We start from the raw sequence: 9644 nt of genomic DNA, 5'->3' as shown, positions 1-9644 counted from the left end.
TCGCTAGGGGTGGGATGGGGCTTGGGAATTTGGATTTCCCAGGTGATGCTTCTGTTGCTGGTCTAAGGACCACACTTTGAGTTAGCAAGGGGCACTTGCCCAAGTGAGTGGGTCAGTATCTGGGGAGGGCAATTTAAAGAAAATCATCTTTTAAAACCTCAACTGTTTTTTTTCTGACAATACATCCTCATAGTTAAGAACTCAAAAGATAAAGAGAAAATGGACGTCTTTCCATAATCTGCGACCCCCACTAAATACCAGTAACATAGTTACCAGTATGTATATATAATGATGTACATACTGTTCTCTAATTTAACTTTGTTTTAATGACAATACACTGCACAGTTAGATTCTCATTGTAAAATAAAGCCAGCTTTTTCACTTCATGATATGTGTAACTTTCCTTGCCAATAACTACATTTACCAAAGTATTCCTTTCACATAACTTATTTAATCGATCTATTGATATAGTTTAAGATTTCCTCTAATTTTTCACTAATATAAATTATTCTGTAAAATATCATGTACATCTCTATTTCCTTGGGATAAATTTCTACTGGTGTATTTTTTTTTTTCTGTCAATGTACTTACCCAGTTTAATTGGTACAACAAAAAGTACAGTTACGAGAAAAGGTCAGGCTACCAAACAATATATAGAATAATAGAATATATATCAAAATATTTAAAAAGAGGTTATCTCTTGGGGTAGGCTTACAATTGAATTTTACTTATTTGTGTTTTCTTGTGTTATATATATCACAAATTTTACTTGTGAGATATATATATATATATATATATATATATATATATATATATATATATATACACATATCACCTGTGCCATAAAAATAAGAATGTTTTTACAAGATGGGAGCTAGTTGAAGTCAGGGATAAGACTTAAAATCAGCTCTATATCACCATAGGATATAATGAATTTAGGCTGGATTGGCTTCTTTTTAAAAATCCAATTAAAATTTATATACAGTGAAATGTACAGATTTTACAGGTTCAATAAGTTTTGATAAAGGTATACACTATGTACCATCACCCTAATCAATATATAGATCATTACCGCGGAAAGTTCCCTCAGCTCCTTTTTACTCACTTCCCACATAGGCAACCAGTGTTTCCTATGGCAATAATAGATTAATTTTTTTGGTTCTTAAATTTCATGTAAATGGAGTCACATAGTATGTACTCTTTTGTGTCTGGTTTTCTTTCATGAATTCAGTTCTGGCTTTTGTTTTTCCACTATGCCATCACTGTCTCTGCTTACTGAGTTATTATTACCCCAGTTTTACAGATGATGGGACTGAGACTCAGAAAGCTGAAGTTTACCATTTGTAAGTAAGTGGTAGAGCCAAGATGTGCATCCAAGTCTGCTCTGTAGAATACAAAGCCTACACACTTACCCACAAAGCTGCATGAGAATCTTGCTGTGAGTGGGACCAACCCTCATCCTCCCAGGCCCCACATGAAGAATGACGAAAAGTCCTTGCTTAGAATGGCTGAGATGCAGAGAAGCCCCTCACTTCCTAGGCCATGGGGCAGCAAGCCTTCTATCAAGGTGCTTGCATAAGGCATAGTTGACCGAAGTTGTAAAAACCATCTTTGGTACAGAGTGGTGTTGTCTCTGAACCATCTCTGTCATCATTAGACCATAGGCAACTTCTTTTCCCTTTGGAAGCATCATGTCCATATTTATGAAATATATCTACAATCTACTTCTCATTACCTCTGGGGCCACCACTGTGCTCCAATCCATCATTTCTTTCACCTGGACCATTGCCATAGCCTCCTAACTAGTCTCACTGAGTCTGTCCTCTACAGCCTGTTGTCAATTCACTACCCAAAGGGATGCTGTTAAGTTAGTCAGATCATGTCACCCTTCTGTTTAAACCCATTCAATGGTTTTTTACTTCATTCAGAGTAAAAGCCAAAGCCTTCATGTCACCTACAAGGTCCTCCATGACCTGACCCCTGTTATCACCCTTCCCTTATCTCCTACCACCCTTACTCTGGCTCATTCTGCTTCTTCCTCATTGAACTCCATGTTGTTTCTTGTATATGATCGACACACTCCTGCTTCAGGGCTTGCTATCTGAACTGCTCTCTCTCTCTACACAAGCACACACACACACACACACACACACACACACACACACGCACACAGTCACTTAGATAATTCCATGGATTATCTCCTTGCCTCTTTCAAGTCTTTGAGTTATTGTTTTTCTATCAGTTAGAACTTCCCTGGTTACCCTATTTAAAACCACAATGTTTGGACTTCCCTAGTGGTCCAGTGGTAAAGAATCTGCCTTCCAATGCAGAGGGTGCGGGTTCAATCCCTGGTCGGGGAGCTAAGGTCCCCCATGCCTTGGGGCCAAAAAACCAAAACATAAAAACAGAAGCATATTGTAACGAATTCAATAAAGACTTTTAAAAAATAAAATAAAATCACAGTATTTCCTATCATTCCAAATGCCTCCTACCTGCCTTCCTATGTTATTTTCTTGTATGGCAGGCCCAGTCAAGATCAGGAGGATTGCCACGCTTACCCAACAGCTGATTTCAGGTGCACCAGTCATGCGACATTGCTGTGGCAATTGATAACTGGCACTACTTCACTCAAACAGGAGCTTTGAAAGACCCAAACATTTCAGAACTACTGGGACTAGTGACAGGCTTAGCAGCAAGAGCTTAGAGCCTGGGAAATGCAACCACAGGGGCCAAGTTCAGAGAACATTAAAATCACACTCAAAATCAGCTACTCCTTCCTCAATGCTGCTGGAAACTTGTGACTGGAATTAGTCTTGGTAAAGTCATTTGGTTTCAGTTAACAGAAATAGACTCAAATTAGCATAAGCAAAACCAAGAAATTATTAAATGGATGCAGGCAGAAGTCTTTTTAACAGGATCTGAAGAAACACAAATAAGGCCTCAGGAGAATGGGAACCAGGAACGTTCTGGATCTCTCAGGAGGAGGATTTTGTGGGTTTTCTTGAGTTCTCAAACCCCTTCTCAGTCTCAGCAGAGCCCATGAAGAATTTGATTAACCACTAGTATGCAGATGAGCTAGATTTTTGGGATCTGTTGTCTTCATGCCTGGTCCAATCAGCTAGCACCATGAGGGTAGGATCAAACATGGCAGTACATGTCCACCACTATGGGTAGATGGGCAATTCTCAGAGAAGGTGGCTATGAGTGAAGAAGAAACCTTAAAATGAAGTGAACCAACACATCCTTTTGTGTTAATAGTACTACTTCTAGGCCATTTAGGAAAAGGCAATATTAGATAAGATTTACACTGTCCCCTAAATGCACAGATTTTATAGATTTGCTTGCCTGAAACACTGGTATAGTGGTCATCTGTTTTCTTTCTTTCTTTCGTTTTTTATCAACACCTATTTCCTCTTATTCTGGAGACATCCTGAATATCCTTTGGAGACCAATTCATCCTCCTTTCCTAGTACTTGAACTGTGGTTCAAGCTGGGTTGATCACACCTCTGGCTCTAGGTCTAGCCAATCCGCTTATCTTATCATTCAGGTCACAGTGTTTTGTTCAGGAGTGGGCATGGGCCCCAATTCAATCCAATGAGAGTCAGGCCCACCCAGGACATTTTCTGAAAGATTGAAAAGGAGAACTTCTTTTACTGTTGGCACTAACAGCAGAAAGAATTGTGTAATCTAAGAACTGTTGGGAGAATCACATGGGACCTGGGAGAAAAGGAGAGCTGAGAGATGGAGATTGTTCCAGCCCTGATGATAAAATGTGAGTCTCTGGACCCAGCACTACCTGAAGCTGGGTATACCTCCTGGATTTTTCAGTCATGTGAGCCAATACATTTGCTGTTGTGCTCAAGACATTCTGAGTTCAGTTTCTCTCACTAGAAATCAAAGGAACCCCAACCAACAATCTGCTTGGAGAGGGTGATGCCATCTTCCACTCCTTAAAGTAAGTGTATTCCATATCCAGTCCCAGACGCAGGATCTACAAACTTTCTCGGGAACATTTTTCTATGCCAGATGACACCAGTGAGGGCCATCTTCCACAACTTGCTAGGCTCATGAGAGGTGGTGGCATGATAGAAGATCATTCTTATTTCTTTTTTTTTTTTAAAGATTGATTGATTGATTGATTGATTGCTATGTTGGGTCTTCGTTTCTGTGCTAGGGCTTTCTCTAGTTGCGGCAAGCGGGGGCCACTCTTCATCGCGGTGCACGGGCCTCTCACTATCGTGGCCTTTCTTGTTGCAGAGCACAGGCTCCAGACGCGCAGGCTCAGCAGTTGTGGCTCACGGGCCCAGCTGCTCCGCGGCATGTGGGATCCTCCCAGACCAGGGCTCGATCCCGTGTCCCCTGCATTAGCAGGCAGACTCTCAACCACTGCGCCACCAGGGAAGCCCCATTCTTATTTCTTAATCTGACCCTAGCTCCCAATGACCTGGATACTATCTCTGCATATAGACTTAGCTTAGAGCAATAGCATTAATTGTTGTAATATTAAAGAAATGTAAATTTGGTTACATTCATCTTCTAGGACACTTTTTTCTCCAAGAGGCACACATGCTTCTAACAAAAGTTAGCATCATTACCTAGCGTAAGAAACATTCTTTTATTAATCAGATTTTTTAAGGCTCAAGAGACATGCACAGATTACCTATGATGATGGGGACTTATTGAAAGCACGCAAGACAACTATCACAGGAGAGTTCTTGATGGGATCTGTTTCTCCTGCCTACATGGAATCCATTCCACTTTCTACTGGCAACAGAGCCTAGGTTTTCCTTTGGGAAATCCTTGTCCCCTACCTTATGGCCATGTGATTCTGGTAGGAACCCCCCCTTCAACATCAATCATAACATATTCTCTCTGGCCATCATTGGTTCAGGAAGGGCACGCTTCCCAGGCCAGCTGATAAAAACCTTCCCTTAAGGAGAATTTAACCAGCATTTTGGCCAACATGTGAAAAGTCTTCTCAACCTCCTAGCTATGTCAGAAGGGTTTTCACTGCCCTATATCCAACCCACTAGGCCTTTGTCAATTCCACATTTTATCATGCATCATCTAAAACACTCCACTTCTAGTACTTATTTGTAATCCAAGTAGAGCTCTGTATTTTGCAAGTATCTGAAACAAACAACTCTGAACTAGTTCAGGTTTTAAAATGGAACAAATTATCTCATGTACTGAGGAGTTTGGTTTCAGCTTAACACAAACCTGGATTCAAAAGATGTCACCAGGACTTGTTTTCTCTGCCTTTAAGTCTTGACTCTGCTTTCTCAGTGTTCATGCCATTCTCTGTCCAGTGCAATCATAAGATACCTGCATTAGCTCCAGCCCCTAAATGTACAAAACTGAGTCCAGCAGGACTGGTGGCTCCAGCATAGATTGCACGATTAGTTCTGAATGATCCTAAGCAGGCTTTATTACCTTGCTTGAAGCATGTCCTAACCTCTAACTGAAAGCTGTGATTAAAATAAAGAATGTGCTGGTTGGCTTAGGTTTGGATCACAGGCTTAGGTTTGGAATCACCTTTACCCAAAACACATGATCTGAGAGTGAGAAAAGGGTCATTTCCCCCAAAGCAAAATCCAAGTGAATTCTGGGTTGCAAAACAGCTAATCTTCCATAATTTCCCCAATTTTGCCTTCTTTGGCACTTGCAATTGATAGTTGTCTCAGTGAAACACTGTCTTCTCTTGGCTTCTATGTTGTATCAATTTATCTAAAATTTATTTCTGCTTTTTGAAACTTTTTATAATGTAGAGTCTGTAGAGACTCTGGGTTTTAGAGGATCAAGGTTCAGGGACTCGGGAAGCCAGTCATGAGAAATATCAATACCAGGAAATCTTAAATCTTCTGGAGAGTCAGAGGAGATCTAAAGGGGTTTAAAAGGTTTGGTTAAACTGACAATAGGGCTTAGGCCTCAGTGGCACAGGATTGGCTAAGTGTGGGAACCCAGTGGTAATAAGTAAGCTTGTTCCCAAGTATGGCTCTTTCCAGGATTCCTGTGGCTCTAGAATAATGTCCCTCTGTTCTTGTGGATGTTAACTTGATGTTACAAGGATGAGATCAAGACTCTCTCTTCATGCATGCTCACTAACCAGTTTTGGAAACCTACTGTCTTTGATCACTGGGGAACAGGGAACAGGATCCTTAGGTTCACTTGTGTGAATTTCATGATTTTTCTGATGCTTCTTCTCTTGCAGGAAGGTCGCTTTAGATGATCAGCACCGTGGACAGCATCCATGGACGCCGTTGTGGGCTCTCCCATTTCGCGGGAGGTCTCTAATGGTATGTTCCTCTCCCACAAAATGCCACTTGCAGATTTGAGATGGATACTGCAAGAAGGATGAAATAGTGAAAGTGACCTCCTCCAGCCAGGTTGTTCAATCAGCACAGATGACAGATAAGAGATGTCACACTCAGATTGCCTTTAGAACTAAAAATGTACAGTCGATTCCTGATATTTACTCTTGCAGTAGTTATGTTCTATGAAGTCACACAAATACCGAATTAGCAAATACTGAACCATTTCTCTTAGGAGAAATAGAGAGGTAGTTTCCTGTGAGCCTCTGGTCACAACGTATTCATCAACTGATAAATACATAACTTTTAGAATGTGTGTTTTGGTTTAAAAATACCTTACTGTTGGTTCATCAGCATTGAATGACCAATGGCATTATGACTCATGCACTAACGAAGCTTATCTAATGCACGTATTTTCTCTGAAAGGCACATCACAGCCTTCTTGTGCATGGGAACACTGGACAGCACATAAGCACTACAATTGAGGGCCATTTTAAACAGCAAAATCACCAACAAAAGGCACAAAAATGTGAGAGAATGGCACTAAGTAGGCTGTAAAAATATAGCATGAGAGCTCAAACAAAAAGGCAGAGAAAACGGACATCCCAGCTCAAGAAGAGAGAGAGAAAATTTGCTCCTCCTCTTCCTTTTCCTTCTATTTGGAAAGATTAGATGATGCCTGCCTACACTAGTGAGGATGATCTTCTTTACTCGGTAGTGTTTCAAATGCTAATCTCTCAGAAACCTTCACAGAAGCACTCAGAAATAACGTTTTACCAGCTATGTGGGCATCCCTTAGCCCAGTCAACTTGACATGTAAAATTAACAGGATACAAAAGGTACTCAGGAGTTATAGAACCCAAATCCCATATGGCCCTCCATGACTTAATTTGCTCTTCGTTTTCTGTGTGTTAGGGTGGAAGGTTAGGTTATTGATTTGATATCTTTCTTCTTTTTTAATATAGGTATTTAAGGCTATAAATTTCCTTCTAAGAACTGCTTGAGCTACATCCCATAAATTTTGTGATGTTGTGTCTTCATTTTCACTCATGTCAAAGCATTTTCTAATTTCCCTTGTGGTTTCTTGTTTGACCATTGGTTATTTAGAAGTATCTTGTTTCATTTCCACATATTTGTGAATTTCCCACATTTCTTTCTGTTACTGATTTCTAATTTCACTCAGTTGTGGTTGGAGAACATATGATGTATGATTTCAATCCTTTTAAATTTATTGAGGCCTGCTTTATGGCCTACCATACAGTCGGTCCTGGAGCCCTACATGATTTAGTGCCATTAAACCAGTTACCACACTAACCTCATATCCTACTACTTGCCCATCATTTACTCACCTCTGCACTGGCCTCATCGCTGTTTCTCAAACAACCCAGGAATGCTTTTTGGTTTTTTAAAAAATATTTATTTATTTATTTGGCTGTGCTGATCTTCGTTGTGGCATGCGGGATCTAGTCCCCTGACCAGGGATCAAAACCGGTCTCCCTGCATTGGGAGCATGGAGTCTTAACCACTGGACCACCAGGGAAGTCCCAACACAGGCTTTTGGGCTACCCTCTGCCTGGAACTCCCTTCTTCCTAATTTTTGCCTAGCTCAAGATCTCCTCCAGATCCTTTCTCAAAAGTCACCTTTCCAAGTCTTTCATGACCACTCTATTTAAATTAGGTTTGTTCCCCCTAACTGAATTCAAGATACCTGATAGAAGCTTGCAAATTTTGTTGTACAAAACTCTAGACCATGATGTTAATGGTGGCCCCCTGGAGTTGTAAAGGACACAACTGATTAAGATTTCATTCTGCTCCAAGTATTAGAAGCCCTGATTAACAGTGGCTTAAACAATGAGTCTAGAGAACGCAACTAAAGCAGTGCTCAGATGGAAATTTATAACTCGAATGCACATATTTTAAAAGAATATTTCTTGGCAAGGATGCAGAGAGACTGGATCTCTCATACATTGCTGGTGGGAATGTAAACTGGTGCTCTGGAAAACAGTTTGGCCGTTCCTTATAAGACCAAACCCGAAAAAAAACCCAAACCGAACCAAAACAAAACAAAACAAAAAACGAAAGACGCACTTACTATAAAACTTAGCAATCATATCACATCCTTGGGCATTTTCCCCAGAGACATGAAAACTTATGTTCAGATGAATATCTTTATGTGAATGTTCATAGCAGCTTTATTTGTAATAGTCAAAAACTGGGAATAACTCAGAAGTTCTTCAGTAACTGAATGGTTAAACAAACTGATACATTCATGCAGTGGAATAGCACTCAGCAATGAAAAGAATGAATGTGGATAAAGGTAACAACATGGATGGATCTCAAGGGCATTATGTAAAGTGCTAATAGCTAATTTCAAAAAGTCATACTCTAGAGGATTCCATTTATATAACTTCTCAAATTGACAAAACTATGGAGATGGAGAACAGATTGATGGTTGCTAAGGGACAGGGATGAGGATAAGAGAGGGTGAGTGGGAATATAGAGGGGCAGCAGGAGGGAGTTGCCTTGTGGTGATAGACCAATTCTGTGTCTTGACTGTAGTGTGGTCGCATAAATCTATCCATGGGACTAAACTGCACAGAATTCCCTCCTCTCACATATACAAATGAGTACATTTGAAACTGGTGAAAACTAAATAATTGTAGTCATTCAACAATGTTGTACTAATGTCAGTTTCCTGGCTTTGATATTGCACATCAGTTATATAAGACATCATCATAGGTAGAAGTTGGCTGAAGGGTTCAAGGAACTCTATGTACTAGTTTTGTAACTCCTTGTGAGTCTTGTATTATTATTTCAAAATAAAAAGTTAAACAAATTTTAAAGAATATTTGAAAATCGACCCTCTAAGCTGCCATCTCAAGAAGCTAGAACAAGAACAGCAAAATAAAACCCAAAGAAAGCAGAAGGAAGGAAATGATAAGAGCAGATAACAACAAAGTAATACAGATAAGTTAATTATATAGTCTTGATCTCTGGTAGTGTAAGTCCTCATTCTTCAAGATTATGTTGGTTATTCTAGGTCTTTTGCATGTTCTTATAAGGTTTAGGATTAGCTTGTCAGATTCTACCAAAAAAGCTTGCTGTGATTTTGATAGGGAATGTATTGAATCTATAGGCCAATTTTATGAGAATTGGCATTACAATATTGTCTTGACAATACTGAGTCTTCTAACCATGAATATGGTATATCCTTTCACTTATTTGGGTTTGCTTAATTTCTTTCAGCAATATTTCATAGTTTTTAGTGTAGAGGTCTTATGTTTCTTGTCAGATTTATTCCCAGATATTTGATGGGCTTTGGCATTGTCATA

Source organism: Balaenoptera borealis, assembly GCF_965194805.1.
Source record: "Balaenoptera borealis genome assembly, chromosome: 16".
In the NCBI taxonomy this organism is placed as follows: domain Eukaryota; kingdom Metazoa; phylum Chordata; class Mammalia; order Artiodactyla; family Balaenopteridae; genus Balaenoptera; species Balaenoptera borealis.
The sequence above is the reverse complement of the archived record's forward strand: the minus strand, read 5'-3'. Positions refer to the sequence as shown.